Here is a 6,530-nt window from a genome sequence, read left to right as displayed (position 1 = left end):
GTTCCCTTTCTTCTCGTGCATATATATATATATATATATATATATATATATATATATATATATATATATATGTCTTCTGATATATCTACATCTTCTGATGATACATCTTCTGATGCGACACAAGAAGGAAGTGAGGCGGGAGATTAGAGAGAGCGAGATAACACATGCTGTGGGAATGCGGGTCGAGAGACCCCAAGTTCAGCAGGGAGGGGTGCGACTCGCTTCTGCGCAGATCCACTGTGGACAAGCAAATTCTGGCTGTTAATTACACCGTCCAGCGGGCCCGCGACCGGGGCCGGTGGGCAAGACATGCCGGTCCAGACGTGGGACTAGCCGGGTGCGCGACGAGTTCGCGTCCTCGCCAGACCTCCAATAAAGTTCACTCACTCACTCACTCACTCACTCACTCACTCACTCACTCACTCACTCACTCACTCACTCACTCACTCACTCACTCACTCACTCACTCACTCACTCACTCACTCACTCACTCACTCACTCACTCACTCACTCACTCACTCCTGTGTACGATGGGTGATCGTTCTATATAAAGACAGTAAATGTATGCATGCCTTCGTGTGTGTATAGTGTAATTTTCTTCTTGCTCTTCCTTTTTTATTACCCGCCGTGGTTGCTCAGTGGATATATGGTGTTGGGCTGCTGAGCACGAGGAGGAGGAGGAATAAACATTTATTGATGAGGAAAAAAAAATGGCGGAAGGGAGCGGTGCAAGGTCGGTCCCTATTCCAAGACTCCAGTGGCCATCGCGACCCGCCCAGCTTGGTCCAGGAGGCCCTTCTGGGCCTCGAGGTCAGCAAGAGCGAGGATGGCCTCCCAGGGCTCCCTTAGTAAGGTGAGTACCAAAGGGGAATTAATGGCATGAGGTCTTTTGACGCACTCCCATGTTACGTGAGGTAATGAAGGCCGTGACCCGTACCACGGGCAAGAGTTAGTGTACAAGGTTGGGTTTATTTAATGGTACCTACCCAAATGTGGGTAGGTATGCGTCTGTATTTTTCTATATTTCTGCGCCTCCTCTACATTGAGTAGTTTGTGTGGTGGGGCGTACTGTTGCCGGGTTCTTCGCTGGTGCTCCAGTATATCGCGGACCAGTAGGCGATCGTCTTTTTCATCGTTGTACGTATCTCCAGCTCGGTTAGTAAAGCCTCGAGCTTGAGTGTGTGCCTGTTCGTTTCCCGAGATACCCTCGTGGCCAGGACACCATAAAATTGCATGATCTTCTTTCAATGTGTCGCCTATGATCTTAAGGGCGACTTGTGGTATGCTGCCTTGTAGATACATTCTGCATGCCATTTGTGAGTCGGACATTATTAAAGCTGAGCTGTTTTGCTTTTCCTTGTATGCGATAGCGAGAGCAATCGCCGCTGCTTCCGCTAGCAGTGCACCTAGTACGTATCGAGGCTGATGTGTGAAGCGTTCCGTGGCGTGTGGGTTGAGCTGCCACTATCACATGTCCTTCGCTAAATCTAGCTGCATCAGTACGTCTTGATTACTGCCGAAGGTTTTCTGAAGACATTTAGCCCTCGCTTGTCTTCTCGCTGTGTGATAAGTTTTGTTCAGGTTGCGTGGGGGGGGGGGGGGGGAGACCACTATGCGCTCGCGTATTGGATCCGGCATTGGGGTCGTTTGTTCCCTGCGGTCGCAATGGGTAGCCTAAACGCGACAGAACGTTTCTACCTGTGCTTGTAAGGCATAGTCGTTCTCTTTGTTTCATAAGAACGGCTGCTCTTAACTCTTCAAATGTGTTGTATATGCCTAGAGCTTGCACCCTCTCGTTTGCCGCATTCTTAGGAAGCCCAAGCGCTACCTTATACGCGCCACGTATTAGCAGGTCGATTTCATTGATTTCCGACGGGGTTAGCTCTTGATATGGTAGTCCGTATGTTATTTTGCTAAGAACAAAAGCCTGGACTAGTGTTATGGTTTCGTTTTCGTGGAGCCCTTTACCTTTCTTTGTAATCCTGCTTATTAGTCTAGCGATGCTCCTTGTGCTTGACTTTAGAGTCGCAATGGTGTGAGTGGCTCTTTTGTTGCTTTGTAACCATAGTCCTAGTATACTGATCATATTTCTTTCTGGTAACGTCTGGTCACCCATCGTTAGGTGGATGCTCGGTTTGTTTCTGTAGTTACGCCCGTGGATCCGGATAAACTCAGATTTTTCCAGAGCGCATTGCATACCGTTTTGTTCTGCAAAGTTCTTCGCCGAGTTGATAGCCTCCTGGGTAGTTTGTTCTTTTTTCCCTAACGAACCTTTGCACGAGGTCGCGGGATCGAATCCCGGCCACGGCGGCCGCATGTCGATGGGGGCGAAATGCGAAAACACTGGTGTACTTAGATTTAGGTGCACGTTAAAGAACCCCAGGTGGTCGAAATTTCCGGAGTCCTCCACTACGGCGTGCCTCATAATCAGAAAGTGGTTTTGTCAGGTAAAACCCCATAATTAATTTTTTATTGTTGCTTGAGTAACGAGTTTGCTATTTCGATATAGGCAGCTCTGACATTGTCTACCTTCCTGCGTTTCTACATCTAAATAAAAAGAAGGAAAATACCTTACAAATAGAATAAAGACGAGATCGACGGGCAAGATTTAATTGCCATAATTGTATTCCCAATCGTCAAATAATTTCACGTCTCTTTTTGCTTGTAATAGTTCTTGGCCAACCCCCTTTTTGGTTTGTGCGCCATGGAATCCCATACCACTACCATCACCACTAACAATATCACCAACAAGAAGAAGAACAAGAAGAAAAGAAGACATACAAAAAAAAGATGAACATCTAGTCTGTCTGCGCAAACTCTTACTGAACATTCATGATATTTTCAGGGCCGACAGAAAAAGTAAACACTTCAGGTGCTTCAGGAGAGAAGAACTGCAGGATATAAGAAGGAATTTCCCTCCCGTAGTTTCCTTTTTTCGGCAAGCGCTGTAAATGCCACGAACGTCTCCATCAAGCCCAGCTTTCAACACGCGGGCGAGTGAGTGAGTGAGTGAGTGAGTGAGTGAGTGAGTGAGTGAGTGAGTGAGTGAGTGAGTGAGTGAGTGAGTGAGTGAGTGAGTGAGTGAGTGAGTGAGTGAGTGAATAAACTTTTATTGGGTTCAGCAAAACGCGATAAAACGCGCATCCGGCTAATCCCACGACGGGACTGACAGATCTAGCCTGCCGGCCCGATCGCGGGCGCGCTGGACGGTGTAATTGTTGGGGTCGGGCATGAATAGATGGCTGGCCCATGCCGTCGTCCAACTTATCCACGCTGAGGACGTTGTTCAATGGAGAGACTTGTTCTCATCGAGAACGAGGAATATGGATTTATTTACAGTATTTACATGAGAACGTTACGGTTCATCAGTCTTACATTACTGCAAGAGGAATGCACCCTCAGCAGCCGCACAACAGCTGCTTATAAACACACTGTCCTCCCTAGATCCCTAGGTGAGGGAAAATGGCAGTTCACCGCCCACCAATTCGGGGCCTCCAGTCATCGTAGTCGATCCGCCTTTGAGGGGGAGGGTTTACGCCCTCACTTCTGCACATGTTTCACCGACCACACCAAGGTGGGAGGGTTCTCGCTGACACGGTGCTTGACCCGAGTAGGCGCCTCTTCATCCCAGTGTTGACTCCGCAGACAATGGCCACCGCATCTGTCCGTGATTTCTAAGCCCTGTGAGACTGCCGCAAGACATCTCCCAGGATTTCCACCGCTTCAAACAAGCCGTGACGGCGACGGCGAATCCACTAACAATACTTGGTCCGCCGAACGCGTTTAGTTATAGCGGCGCCGAGGGGTGCTGATGCTGCACATCGTCGCCCCTACAAAGCGAGTCGCCGCAGCAGGTAGGGAAGGGTTCCCAGGTCGCTTCTAGGAAGCTCGCCACCCCCATAGCAGCAACTGGCTGGGAGAATTTTGTAGGTCGGTACCCTTGCAGGCCGTTCGTAACAACGGCCAGGATTTGGTCCTGACGAGACTTCGCATGAGCGCGTTGGAGCAGCGCCAGCTGAGAGTGATAGTCGTTTCAGCTTTCTAGTTGAATCACGTACGAAGCTCTCTGTGCTTAAATGTAATTAGGTGAATTTTGTTGAAAGCTACAGAGAGCATATTTAAATTAGCGCACGTGCCTTTCGCCAACGAATTAATCCTGATCCTGTATAGAAAGATTTACTGCGTGTCCAGTTCCAAACGCCGCACAGAGGGCATTCAAAGATTCCTCCGAGAAAAGAAAGAAGCGTCTGACAGATGGCAGCACCTATTTTTTGAAGAGGCATCTCTCTCTCTCTCTCTCTCTTTGTAATTAGACTGTACGGTTGAGTGGAGTGGGCGGCTTGGGCGGCGCATGCTTGTCTTCTCTTCTGTCCCAGACAGTGGCGCATAACCACTATGGGGGATTGGCCAAGAAGCAGGCGGTTTTTCGTATGCTTAGAAGTAAAGCCGCAAAGCGGGGCATGCTTTGCGGTGAGGCGCGTGACGACGAAAAATACTGCGGCGGCGCTGCGATCGAAGTGGATTGGGCCGCATCAAGGTAGCGCCGTTGCAAACTGCCGGCGATACTTCTCGGAAGGGTAATTCGTGTTGTTTGCGGGCTGGTATATGCGTCCAGAGCGCTCAAACGGTGTTTATAATTGCGTATGACATACATTAATGGCTTAGGAATAGATGCATTTCTTTCTATATTTAATTTAATTTAATTTTTTTTCAGTGCCACTCGGTGATTGCGCGTGCATTGCGGCCGCAGAGTCGACTTTCATTCTACGATGTTATTGCACTGTTCCCTTTGGAGAATCAATATTTTTTCTAGTTCTTCAAGCAGCACGTATCTCTCGTGTGTATATTTGCGCGTATAGTTTTTCATCAGTAGGCCTTGCGAAACGCAGACGGAAACACATATGTAAGCTTTCTGCTTGCCGCTTCAAACAAATAAAGCGTAATAACATAAAGCAAATAAAATTGGTTGAATAAAGACACAAACACATAACCTCGTTGTTTGCTTCGTCTTTTTTTATTTTTCTACTGTTTTCTAATTCTTTTAAAACGTTTACTTTCTTTCTTCTTTTTAATTATTTGTCTTTATACATAGACGGCTATACATATTTTTTCATTCAATACGGCTCTTGCCCACGGACATATTTTCAATCAGAACCGAGCCATATACAGCCTCGCTGTAAAAATAAATAAATAAATAAATAAATAAATAAATAAATAAATAAATAAATAAATAAATAAATAAAAACTTGCCTGAATCAAGTTTGCAGATTTCCAGGCTGCCCCAAAACGGGGCGTTTATATTGAATGACAGCTATAGGAACTTGTTCAACAGAACCGATTAGCACCCGTGCTTCTCAGGAACTGGTGCGCTTCTGCGTAGCAATCACGATTCTCCAGCAGCGCACTCATTCGAAATTAGAGTCCTCACTTGCCTCACCTTGGAGTCTTCAAAAGTGCTGTTATGGGTCGCATTCGAACGCGAACGGCTATTCGATAATTTTTAATAGTGAATTCCGAAGTCGAATACGATCTGAATAGCAAATACCATTAGATCGTTAAGGCTGCATACGACGCGCACACGGAACCTATCTTTAAGGCTCTAAATCTATGCACAGTGAATGAACTTTACCCTGTAATATTAAATAAACGCTATAAATTGGAATTGAAAAATAGCAACTCATTTCTTACTGAATTATCCGGATTATGCCAGCTTGAACATGTCCGTACATTGAGAATGCGTGAACTTCGGAAGGTGCCTAGAACACGTACAAAGTACGGCACTCAGATGACAAAATATCAGACACCTGCGGTGCTTAATAATCCAGAGCTCCAACTATAACACAATGCCACACCTATTCGTCTTATTTGCTTGGCTGTGATGCTCCTATTTTCGCAGAATTTTCCTTTCGCAACACGATGTGTAATCTCATGCGGTATTCATCTACCCATGTGTACCTGTTCGTGTCTACAAGCGTTTTAGAGCGCAGCTCTTTGGCGTCCGTTCCTGGGTTTCGCGTCGTCGTCGGCGTCGGCCTCGTAACCAGCTCCGCCCCTCTTCGCTGGAGTGGGAGACGAAGGACGCGAGCCGCGAATGGCGGAGACCAATGAGAGCGGCCCCTTCATTGACGTGCGCGCGCGATGCTGGTGTCATGCGGACCCTCCTTACGGCTCGATGCGCACTCGTGTCTGGTCTCAGCCGATCCGCTCGTTTCGTACTATCGTCTGCTCGCGCCACAGCTCTCGCCCGCGCCTGTTTGGTTCTGTTGGGTCGGTCTCGTTCGCGCTTGTTTTGGTTGTTATTTCGACAACAAACGGTTACAAATATCCCTCGAGGCCAGCGCACCTTCCACAACTTAATGCGGTGAGTGTAAGACTCGTATCTCCGCGAATCCCATTCATGAAAGTGCGACGACTGATGCACGGCGGAGGCCAACATGGCATTAAGGGCCCAGTTGTGAACGTCTTTGTGAACGTCTTTGAGAATCAAACATTGGTGTACCAAGTCGAACATATATCAGTCTATTTCTCCG

This window comes from Dermacentor albipictus, chromosome 8, assembly GCF_038994185.2.
Source record: "Dermacentor albipictus isolate Rhodes 1998 colony chromosome 8, USDA_Dalb.pri_finalv2, whole genome shotgun sequence".
Taxonomy (NCBI): Eukaryota; Metazoa; Arthropoda; class Arachnida; order Ixodida; family Ixodidae; genus Dermacentor; species Dermacentor albipictus.
Note: the sequence above shows the minus strand (reverse complement) of the source record.